The sequence below is a fragment of the Theropithecus gelada genome, chromosome 14 (assembly GCF_003255815.1).
Source record: "Theropithecus gelada isolate Dixy chromosome 14, Tgel_1.0, whole genome shotgun sequence".
NCBI classification, from domain to species: domain Eukaryota; kingdom Metazoa; phylum Chordata; class Mammalia; order Primates; family Cercopithecidae; genus Theropithecus; species Theropithecus gelada.
In genome coordinates this window covers 16,562,411-16,574,818 of record NC_037682.1, presented here as the reverse complement: position 1 = coordinate 16,574,818, position 12,408 = coordinate 16,562,411, and positions in this window count along the sequence as shown.

The following is a 12,408-nucleotide window of genomic DNA, read 5'->3' as shown; positions in this document are numbered from 1 at the left end:
TAAAACTCTAACAGGTGTTCTTGAATGCAGGGTTCTGATACCTTTGAGCTTGTGACATAAGAATAGGGGAAAACACTTTCAGTACTCTCATGGAGAGATGGAATGTTCACGAATATCATGTAGAACAGGAGTTTACTGCATGGACTGAACTAATAGAAGACTGAAATAATCTGTTTTGACCTTTTTTGCTTAAGACATTGCTGATCCTTTGTTTTGTTTTTCAGTCAAGAAAACATTTGGGCAGGGTGTGGTGGCTCACACCTGTAATCTCAGCACTTTGGGAGGCTGAGGTAGGTGGATCATCTGAGGTCAGAAGTTTGAGACCAGCCTGGCCAACATGGTGAAACCCCATCTCTACCAGAAAATACAAAAATTAGCCAGGCATGGTGGTGCACACCTATAGTTTCAGCTACTCGGGAGGCTGAAATGAAATGAAAGAATCACTTGAATCCAGGAGGCAGAGTTTGCAGTGAGCCAAGATTGCACCACTGAACTCAAACCTAGGGGGCAGAGCGAGACTCTGTCTCAAAAAAAAAAAGAAAGAAAAAAAAGAAAGAAAGAAAACTTTTTGAGCTATTTACAGCTTGTAGGAATTGAGTAAAGTATACTCCTGTGAACAAAATTTGGAGCATATTTATTTCTCTCTGCCTGAATTTTCCAGAATTTGGAAACTATTTGTGAGTATTCTTAACTTATGACAGTAGATTTATTTGCACAAGTGCAATATGCCTGTTTTCTTTTGCAACAGGACACCATTGCAGAAACTGGGTATTTTACCAAGGCTTTGACTGGAATGGTGTGCTTTCCTTTAAGGAATCAAACTTGACTTTTGGAGCTAATAAAAGCCCTTTAGGAAAATTGGCCTCTTACCTTGTCTACACAGTCTCTGGACAGAGCTCCTGACCTGTGGTAAGTAAAGAACATCACTTTTTGACAGACTTAGGAGTCCCAAGTTATCTTGGGACCTCAAAAGGAGAGGAGTTTACCCAACTCATAGTTATTTGATGGTACAAAGCCATGGCTGGGTTTGGCTTTAAAGAAGTCTTATCTGAGATTCTTTTTATGGAACAAAGTTCCATGAAAGCCAATTAAAAAGGCCTATATGAAAAAATAATTATTCTTGCTGCACTTTATACAGATAATCAGGCCACATATGATAAACCAAATTGGTCCTACCATGATTTGTCTTTAGTAAAACTTTTTCTCTCGAGAGAGAGAGAAAAATTATGTTTTAATAAGTATAGTATACCTATTACTAGATTCTAGTCTTGCCTAATGGTTTTCAATTTTTATTATTTTCCACAGTTTGGACTGAATTCTAATATTTCGTGGCTACAGGTCTCCAAAATAATGTTTTCAATCTTTTTCCTTATTTCTGTTTCTCTCACTCCCCACCCCCATTTTTCCTAATTCAGAATCACTGAAAACTAAGCTGTGATTTCTTAAAGTCCTGCAAACTGAAGCTGGACAACTTAAACTTCAGAAGAAAATAGCAACAACCTATTTACATACATAGCCACTTTCATACCTGCCTACTGATGCATGGACTTCAGAGTAATATGACCTATTACAATTTTCCAGGATTGTTTCTTTTTTGTTTGCTGTTGTTTTTCTCCCTTCTTCTCTTATGTTCTCTTCATAGAACGTGAGACTTCACAACCTGCTAAAAATGAGCTTTCCTAATACAGTGGGACTTACTCATCTGGGGATAAAATCATCCTAGCCATGAGAGATTAGGCAAAACCTGAGACCAGAGACTCATTTTCTTCTCAAATTCTTTCTCCAAAAGATTTTAAAAAGAAAAGTGGGGTGGGCGGCGGGGGCAGAACTGGATGCCCCAAATCACTAAGTCAAAGGGAAAAGTCAAGCTGGAAACTGCTTAGGGCAAAAGCCTGCCCCCCATTTTATTCCTAAATAAGATAGCTACAAAGATAAGAAGCTACATTCCTCCCTCACAATTTGCCCACAGAGAAATCCCTTGTGGACAAAGGACAGACAGAACTCAAAAGTCATCATTCTGACACTCACCTGAGGCAAATTCATATCTGATTGTTTCCTCTTCCCTACTGCTTATGTAAAAATGCAGATTCGCCTAGCTAGACTAAATTGTGTATATAGTGGAAGGCTGATCAAGGACTCAAACGAATGTAACCTTCTGTCTTTATCTACTTCTAACATGGAAACCCCTACTTTGAGTTGTCCTGCCTTATTGGACCAAATTAATGTACATCTTACACATATTAATTGATGTCTCCCTAATATGTATTAAAGCAAGCTGTAACTCCACAACCTTAGATACACGTCTTCAGGACCTCCTGAGGCTGTGTCATAGGTGTGTCCTTAACTTTGGCAAAATAAACTTCCTAATTGACTGAGAGCGGTCTCAGATATTCAGGTTTCACAGCAGTAAGTTCAGAGATCACATGCACTAGGTGCTGACAAGGTCATGGTGGATCTCACAGGATTAGCAGAGGAAATTCCACTGCAGTGTAACCTCCCTCCTCATGAAATGCAATCCCACACAGCAGCAGGCCCAGCTGAGAACACATACTGCTTTTGCATAGTTGCATACCCTGATCTCAAGTTGCCAATTCCACTTTGTCTGGTAAAAGACTGTTACTGGGTGCACCATTCAGCCCATTCCCCCAGTGGAGACTGTAAACCAAAAGCCAACCATTTTCTTTCAAATCCAACCATTTCTATTTGAACCATTGGGGGGAATGTTCCAAAGAACAAATTAATTTTGTAAAACACAACATGCTCCACAAGGAGCTAGATTTCAACTTTAGAATGATTTCCTATATATATTCTTGGGAGTTTGGCTCAAGTGATGGTATCAGTGCCCTTTTAGGTTTTGGTGCAAATCACAGAATTCTTCTTACCCCTTCTTCTTCTTTCTCTATCTTTTCAACCAATTAACAAAAATGAGGACAATAACATTTGAACCAGAGTATTTGATTCTGAAACTATTCTGATTCTATTCATCTTCCCCATGATTTAACCGGACACCAACCTTTTTGGGCCAACTTCTTCTTGCTATATGTAATGCTATATAATAATGTTCTTCCTGCTAAAATCTTCCAGTCACTGTACAGGTGGTTGAAAATGGAAATAGGAAAGTCATGGTCTCTGCCCTTAATTGTGTATGTGTGGCAGGAGTGGGGGCAGGGTACTGGTGAGAGACAGGACTAGCTGGATTTCCTAGGCTGACTAAGAATTCCTAAGCCTAGCTGGGGAAGGTGACTGCACCCACCTTTAAACACGGGGCTTGTAACTCAGCTCACACCCGACCAATCAGGTAGTAAAGAGAGCTCACTAAAGTACCAACTAGGCTAAAAGCAGGAGGTAAAGAAATAGTCAGTCATCTATCACCTGAGAGCACAGGGGGAGGGACCATGATCAGGCTGTAAGCCCAGGCATTAGAGCCAGCAGTGGCCACCCCCTTCAGGTCCCCTCCCATTGTAGGCGAGCTCTGTTTTCACTCTATTAAAATCTTGCAACTGCACTCTCTTCTGGTCTGTGTTTGTTCCGGCTCGAGCTGAGCTTTTGCTCACCATCCACCACTATTGATCATCACCGTTGCAGACCCACAGCTGACTTCCACCCCTCCAGATCAAGCAGGGCAACCACTATACTTCTGATCCAGCGAGGCACCCATTGCTGCTCCCAATAGGGCTAGAGGCTCGCCGTTGTTCCTGCACGGCTGAGTGTCCAGGTTCATTCTAATTGAGCTGAACACTAGTCGCTGGGTTCCACGGTTCTCTTCCATGACCCATGGCTTCTAATAGAGCTATAACACTCACCACATGGCCCAAAGTTCCATTCCTTGAAATCCATGAAGCCAAGAACCTCAGGTCAGAGAACAAAAGGCTTGCCGCCATCTTGGGAGCTCTCAGAACATAGACCCACCAGTAACACTGGGAAGGGGGTTACCTGTGTAGTAGCAAAGCTAGACAATTAAAGAGACACTTACGGTGTAGTAGAAACCAGCTAAGGCTAGCATAAAATAGACAGGCCACAAGAATATCTTCCACTGATACACTGAACCATATGAAACTAACAATATTTGAGCAGTTTGACATGCAAAAAATGGCAATTATATATGATTCAATGTAATACAGGTTCTGATAGGATTAAGCATTAGGTATTATAGAAATATAGTGGAATAGTTATATGGACCCAGGAACTGCCTTTTTAAAATTCAACTTTAGGGTTTTCTTCCTGGTTAGAAAAGCAATAAATTACGGAAGAATCTTGAAGGATGAATTCAGTTGGACAGCTCTCCATTTCCATTGCCACTCTTCTTACACAATCTACCATCATCTCTTGCCTGGACTAGTGCAAGGGTTTCCTAACTTGTCACTTACATTCTTCTCCATCCTCTTTCTACACAGTATCCAGAATGAATGATCCTTGAAAATCTTAAATCGGATCATGTCCTTCAGCTACTTAAAACCTTTCAATGATGACCAGTTGTACTTCAAGTAAAATCCAAATCCTATCAAGGTACCAAGGTACAAACATGATCCTGTATTCGTTACCTCTCTTACTCTTTCCACACCACTGCTCTCTCTCTCTCAGTCAAAAGCTCCAGGTTTACAGGCCTTCATTTTCAACTTCTCCAAAAAGAATTTTTATATCTGTGGCTTAAGCCTCAGAGGAAGGTTTCTTCATTTAGAGAATAGTGAGAAAGTCATATAACTCTCAACTCCGTGTTAAAACCTTATTAAGTACAACTTCCATTATTTATACTGCACAAATAAAAAGCAAAGAAACGTGGCCTTTTTATTAATCCTATGGTAAGAGACCATTTTCCTTCAGGCATTTTGAATTATTGAAAGTACTTCTACTCTCTCCCCCACGTATTCTTCTCTTTCCTCCTTTGTTTTTGGTTGTGTTGTTTTGTGTGTCCATAATTGATGTGACAAAGAGCATTTAATGAGCCCTGGCCTGGTGATCTTTTCCTGCCCCACACCACGGCCTGACATTTGCTCTAATTTGGGCTTCTGCTTCTGACCTTTGCAAAGCTCTCTAGATAATAAGCTCCCAAGCTAATAAGCTCCCTAGATAATATGTTCTCTAGATAACAAGTTCCACAACATCAGAGCTCACAATACATCTCCCATGGCTACCACGACTTCATGTACAACAATAAGTATTTACGGAAAACAAGTTGTGGATTCAGCTGCAACCACATATGTGTGGCCTATTAAGGTATATGAAATAAGGACTTGTCACCTAAGATTTCTTAGCTAATATGTTAGCAAGGGAGAAGGAAGAAACAGTGTAAGAATTGACCCCAGCATATATTTATTCTAAATCTAGCACATGCAAAACCCTGAGATAGCCATCAAGGACAAAAATATTCACTGGGAAGTGGGAAGCTCTGAAGGAAAAGCACTTGTCTTGGTGTCAGGAGACCTACGCTTGTGTTTTCATGCTGACAGGATGTGTGGATTTCGTCAAGTATCTTCATCTTCTGAACCTATTTCCTCATCTATAAAATGTCACTAACACCCACTTCGAAAAGCCACATGTAGGTTAGGAGGATTCAGTGTATGTGAAAGAGTTCTCCAAACTCCTAAACGCTTGCTGTGATGATGGTGAAGGTGATAATGAGGAGGAAGGAGTGTCTGCTATGGGCAAACCACTGTCCTAACACTTTTAAATACATTATGTTAATTAATCCTCACCAATAAGTCTGCAAATTAGATTCTATCATAATCTTAATTTTACAGATGAGGTTCAGAGAGGTGACAAATTTTGCCCAATATCACACAGTCGGTTTAATGGTGGAACTGAAATTTTAACCTAAATCTATCTGGCTCCATAGTTAAAACTCTTAACTACCATATTATATGGCCAATGTAACTCCCTTATCTTCGGGAAATACTTTTATTTACAGGTCACTGACACTGAGTTGCAGATCCTGGGTACAGTCTGGGTCTGTAACTTACTCAATGTATAATGCTGGGTAAGTCTTAACTTCTCTGTCCCTCATCTGTTAAATGAGGGAGTTGAACTCTAGGATCTCTCAAGTTCATTCGCTTTGGGTTCATCTAACATTATATGGTCTTCATTCTTGTTGGTACAATAGTTTACTGGTAATTATTTATTAGGTAATTAACAGTCCAAGTCACCTTGGCTATCTGCCAAATGAATAGAAGAGAAGCACACTACAGATATTAGAGGCAATTGAAGGGAAGAGATTTCCAAGGGCTTTGGCAGGTGGAGAAGGCTTTTTGGAGAGGATAGGCCTGAACCATTTCACCATTAAAAGCACTTTTATTATTTTTCTCCATAGTCACTATATTTACAAAGATTTTATTTTTACTTAATGCTGTGGCATGGTCTGGCAAAAGATAGCATCTGCAGCCCCCCCCAGGAAAGAAGAGAAATCCTCTAAGCCCTAGAAAGAGTCAGGCAGGAAGACAAAATTAGTGGCTGCATGCTTACTGCAGACCAGCACGGTATAAGAACAGTATTTTGTCATCAGCTGTGAGTCAGCTAAAAGTTGAAGCCAAATGTTCAAGCGTTGTTAGGAGTTGAGTCTTTTCTTTGATGAAGCATATGGGAGCCTCATTCATCCATGCTTTCCTTGCCTCCACATCCTTGCCATTATGGGAATGGCATATAAGGCAGTGATTCTCAACCAGAAGTGACTTTGTCCCTTATGAACCATAGGCGATATCTGAAGACAGACTAAATGCCATGACTTGGCTGGGGAGGAAGTGGGAGGCTTGCTACTGATATCTAGTGGTAAGAGGCCAGGAATACTTAGGATAGGCTCCCCACCCTCCATTCCCAGCAACAGAGAATTATCTGGTCCAAAATTTCCATAGTGCTGAGGCTGAGAAACTCTGATACAAGGGAACAGCAGTTACAACAAAGAAAAAGAAAGCCAACTCACCAAGAGCGGCTGGAAATAGAAACATCTTATTTTTACTCTCTCCTCTCCTCCCTAGCAATAAAGGGAATAGAAAGGAAAGCACTTGGAATCCCCAGGCCAGCTTGTGGAAGGTTTTGGGGTAGTGTGGGTGGAGCTTTAAACTGAACATGAGATTGATTTTTAAAATAACTTTTTATTTTGAAATAGTTTAAGACTCACAAGAGTTGCAAAAATTATAGTATAAAGTCCCCATATACTCTTCAGCTAACTTCTTCCAATAATAATGTTATATAACCATAGTATATGGCCAAAACTGGAAAAGTGACTGTGATGCAATAATACTGTTAACTCAGGTGCAGATATTGTTTGGATTTCACCAGGATATACATGCACTCTTTTCGTCTGTTTATTTGCTTTGGTATATAGTTCTGTGACATTTTACCACATGGGTAGACTCAAGCACCCATCACCGTAATCAAGATACAGAACTGCTCCAAATCCACAAAGAAACTCTCTCATGTGTTACGCCTTAATAGGCACACCTTTCCTTCAACCCCAGTCTCTAATAAACACTGATCTATTCTTTATTCCTGTAATTTAGTCATTCCAATAATTGTATATAAATATAATTATATAGTATATTGCCCTTTGAGGTTTTGTTTATTGTTTTATTTTTCATTCAGCATAATGCACTTCAGTCATCTTAAGTTGTTGTATGTATCAATAGTTTATTCCTTATAACTGATGAATAATAGCCCATTGTATGGATGTACCAAAGTTTATTTAATGATTTACTTGTTGAAGGATGTCTGGATTGTTTCCATTTCTTGGCTGTTATAAATAAAGCTGCTATGAGCTTTTGTGTTCATCTTTTTGTGTGAACATAAGTTTTCATTTCTTTCAGAGAAATACCCAGGAATGTGATTGCTGGATCATTCATATGGTAAGTGCATATTTGCCTTTATAAAAAAAAAACACCAAACTGTTTTATAATGAGACTGTACCATTTTACCTTCCCATTAACAATTCATGAGAGATCCATTTACAAGGCTGATGTTTTAAAATAGAAGCACTTTGTGAAAATAACCCAAATGAGATTGTTTTAATAACTAAAATGACTTCACAGCTAAGACATCTGACTACAATAATATTAAAGGAATCCACTGCTAACCTGGAAAGGGAGGTTTCAAAGTGCACAAGAGGTAGTTATTAAGGAAAATAACAATTATTGTACATCAAGCAGAGTCTCCTCAGTCAAACATATTCTATCATTAAATATCATTTTCTTTGAAAGGTAAATTTCTGTTTTCAGCTTTTATTTCTAAAGGATATAAGTCACAGTTATTTGGAGCTGCTGATTACCATGTGATAACACATAGCATTACCCTGAGATAAACTAATTCCAGCCAAGTGCAAAGAACCAAACTTCCTAGTGAGACTAGTTGACCTAATATGAGAAATTAGTACTTTTAATAAACCTGGAAGCAACTGGATCTGTCAGTTAATGATATGGCTATAATATCCAGTAAGGGACTTAACCTTCCCAATCCATCATAAATTATAGCAAACAACAGTTCTTATCTCATATACTTTTTAAAATTTGATAAGGTATGCAAAACATTTAACACATATCTGAGGCATAGTGAATACTTAGTTCAATCTATGAGATGGAATGAAAATACCTATCTGTCTATTATGATGAAGAATAAAATAGCAAATGTGAAGCATGTAACCAGCAGTAGAAACACGATAAATGTGAGCTGAATATATTTGCCACCTTGAGTGTTTACTCCAGGAGGTACACACAGTAACCAATTAAAAGGGAGTGGTGGAAAGGGGCCAGTTTAAAATTTGCCTGGTTCTTTCCTCAATGCCTTTGAATTATTTGTCCTTTGAAGACCATAAAGATTTCAGATGGGCTGATCATCATGCTTTCCAAGTTTTTTGGTTGTAATTTAATTTAATTATTGTGATTAAAATGACACTGTTCCCCATAAATACTCAAGACCCACTCACAGTTTCTTATATTTACATTCATATATCTAGGATCTCTCAAGTTCATTCTCTTTGGGTTCATCTAACATTATATGGTCTTCGTTCTTGCTGGTATAATAGTTTATTAGGTAATTGTTTATTAGGTAATTAACAGTCCAAGTCACCTTGGCTATCTGCCAAATGAATAGAAGCACACTACAGATTTTAGAGGGAGCTGAAGGGAAGAGATTTCCCAGGGATTTGGTAGGTGGAGAAGGCTTTTTGGAGAGGATAGGCCTGAACCATTTCACCATTAAAAGCACTTTTATTATTTTTCTCCATAGTCACCATATGTATATATTTGTGTATGTGTATATATATACTTATATATATAATATGTTATATTTATATATATAATTTATATATTATATAATTATATATTATATATAATTTTTATATAATATATAATTATATATTATATATATTTATATTTTATATATATTTATATATATATAAATGTTGAATCATATTGATTTGAATATTGATTTGTATACTATTGGAAATGTTGTTCAGGAGATACAGCATTTCTGCTGGATGTGTTCATTCAACATTTAACATTTCTCCTCCTGAATGTGTAGAAGTGTTGTGTAGGAGTGTTGTTTCCTACACACCAAACATGTAAGCTCTCTTTGTTTATTTCTTTAAGTTCTGGTCTGGTCCAAGCAATTTACACAGTATCAACAGAAATAAATCCACAAGCATCTCATAAGCACCTATTAGAAGCTCAGCACCAACCCCAGCTCTGGGAAGGAGTATAGTCATCAGTCATTGAATCTGCTAGTAAGATAGTACATTCTGGAAAGTAACCTCAGAGTAGATGGCAATATATATTTATGGCAATATAAATCAAGAAACTTAGAAAGATGCACTCCTTTGGCTTTGCAGTTATTAAGCCTTTAATGAAACTTTTAATGGCAGTATAAATGCTGAGAGGTAATTTGATAAGAGGTGTCAATAACTTTAGCATAAATTCTGAAAGGTAATTTGATAAAAGGTGTCAATAACTTTAAAAACAGTCAAACCCTTTAACGCAGCATTGCCTACTCAAGGCATTTATCCTACAGAAATAATGCAAATAAATACTATCAAAAAGGGTTTCATTACAGCATTACTAATAATGGAAACAATTGGAGATTCACATAACCAATAACAATGGCATTTCTAAATAAAGGATGGTACATTCTCAATTTGGAAAATTATGTAGCCATTTAAAATTGTGTTTTTTAAAAGAATATTTTACATAGGGAAAATATTAAGAAAAAATGTTAAGTGGATAAAAGCAGGATACAAAACAGCAATACTATTAAATGTGTACAGTTTTATTTCAAAGATATGAATAAATGTGTGTATATTTGTGTGTGTGTGTGTGTGTGTGTGTGTGTGTGTGTGTGTGTGTGTCTAATGATCTCCCTAAAACGGACAAGGCCATCAGTATGTGCAGGTCATTAAAAAAAAATCTTTATATGTCCTATAGAGTCAGAAAAAATATAGAAAGATGACTAATAGGTTTCTATCTTCAAAAAGAGTTGACATCCCAGCAGAAAAGATACAATTAACACATGGCATAATAAAAAATATACAACAGAATATGGGAACTAGACTTCTGCTGTCTCATCTTGTGGTCCTCCTTTGGGGAATTACCTCTCCTTCAATGTGATTGTGTCTCTAGTAAGGCAACCTCATCACCCTGACTTGCAACTTCTTGGGCTCAGTCACAAGTGGGGTCCATGATCCAGGCTAGCTCACCTGGTATCACTCTTTGTTGGGCCACAGAATGAGAGTCCATCTGGGTGCAATTTTTACACTTTAGAAAAGAGAAGCTCTTTGTATGAATTTGAAGCCCAAACTTCTAGCATTGACCAAGAAAGTAATATATCTGAGAATGAAGCCAACCTGGAGAAGAACCAAGTTGAACATTGAGAAAAAAGAGACATTAGGACAATATCCTGAAAAAAAGTAATTTTTGCCCAATAGAACCAGCCATTCTTGAAGTCATATGTAATCCTGAACTTTTCTGTTTTGTGAGCCAATAAATACCTTTTTTATTTTCATTTTGTCAGACAGTAAATTCCATTTTCCCTTAAATCAATTTGATCTATGTTACTTGTCTTTCAACTCACAGGGTCATTATTGATATAAACACATCTTTCAAAGACATAGTACGAGTTACTGAATCAGGGAAGAAAGAGGTCACTTCCAGTCTGGTAACTGGGAAAGGCTTCTCAGAAAAGAAGCAATCTGAGCTGGACCTTGGAACAAAAGAGAGAGTAGGACCAGAAGAAAACCTGGAATTTATAGAGGTAAAAATGTAAGGTGTTTGGTAAGATGCTTTTACTGAAGGAGAGACTTTGTGTTGGGAAGCAGGAACTGATGGACTGGGGCCAACATTGTAATTATCAGGCTAATGGGTTTGGAAATTATTCTATAAGCAATGAAATATCCATTAGAGAATTTTAGTAAGGGTGTGACCTGTTGAAAATCATCCTTCCAGAAAAATAATTAGTGTGAGAGTTATATCTAATACAAGTATAAAATTGGCACCCTCTTCATCCTTTTCCTCCTGTAATCTCTTCCCAGGGAAACTCACTCACTAATCTCCTGGTCTTCAGTTTTCCACACTGATTTATCCTCCATACGTTGTCTGGTGGACTTTTTAAAAATATGTCTAATTGTGGCACTTAAAATGTCAGGATGTTTCTTAATGCCCATGCTGCAACATGGATAAATCTCAAAATAATTATGTTGAGGGAAAGAAACCAGACCAAAAAGGAAAAATGCATAGTATATGATTCCATGTATATAACATTCTAGAAAAAAAAAGTGACAGAAAGCAGATCAGTGGTTGCCTAGCAATGGGGAGAAGGTGAGGAGGAAGGGTGAGAGTGTAATTACAGGGGAATGAGAGGACTTTAGAAGGCAATGGGATAACCACTGTCTTGGGTGCTAATGGCTTCATGAATGTATACATATGTCAAATTTTGCACCTTACATACATGCAATTTAGCATTTGTGGAATTGTTATACAGTTATACCTCGATATAAATTACACCTCAATAAAGCTAGTTTAAAAATAAAATGACGACGTGGTCCAGTCTCAAAGCAGGCAGCAAAACAGTACAACTAAAAACCAGTTTTTAACGTAGTTCAGGCTTTTTTCATGTATTTTCTGAACTCGACAGCATCAACTCTCTAAAGCACCCTTATTCTTTCTTGATCCCACTTCTTCCAAATTCCTTCCCTGTTGCTACATCCCTTTATTCTAAATTCCTTGAAAATTTTACCTTCTACCAACAGCCATAAGCAAATAGATTCTCTATTTTTTCTAAAACATTAAATCCAATTCCAGACTCCAAATGTTAGCAAGAAGTTCTCGAATCAGGTATTTTTGGTATTAACCACTGCCCTTTCATTGTTTAAGGATTTCAGGGTACCAGAAGAAAAGAAATAAAAGAAGATGCCTCATCTTCATTCTGTAGTGGTCATCC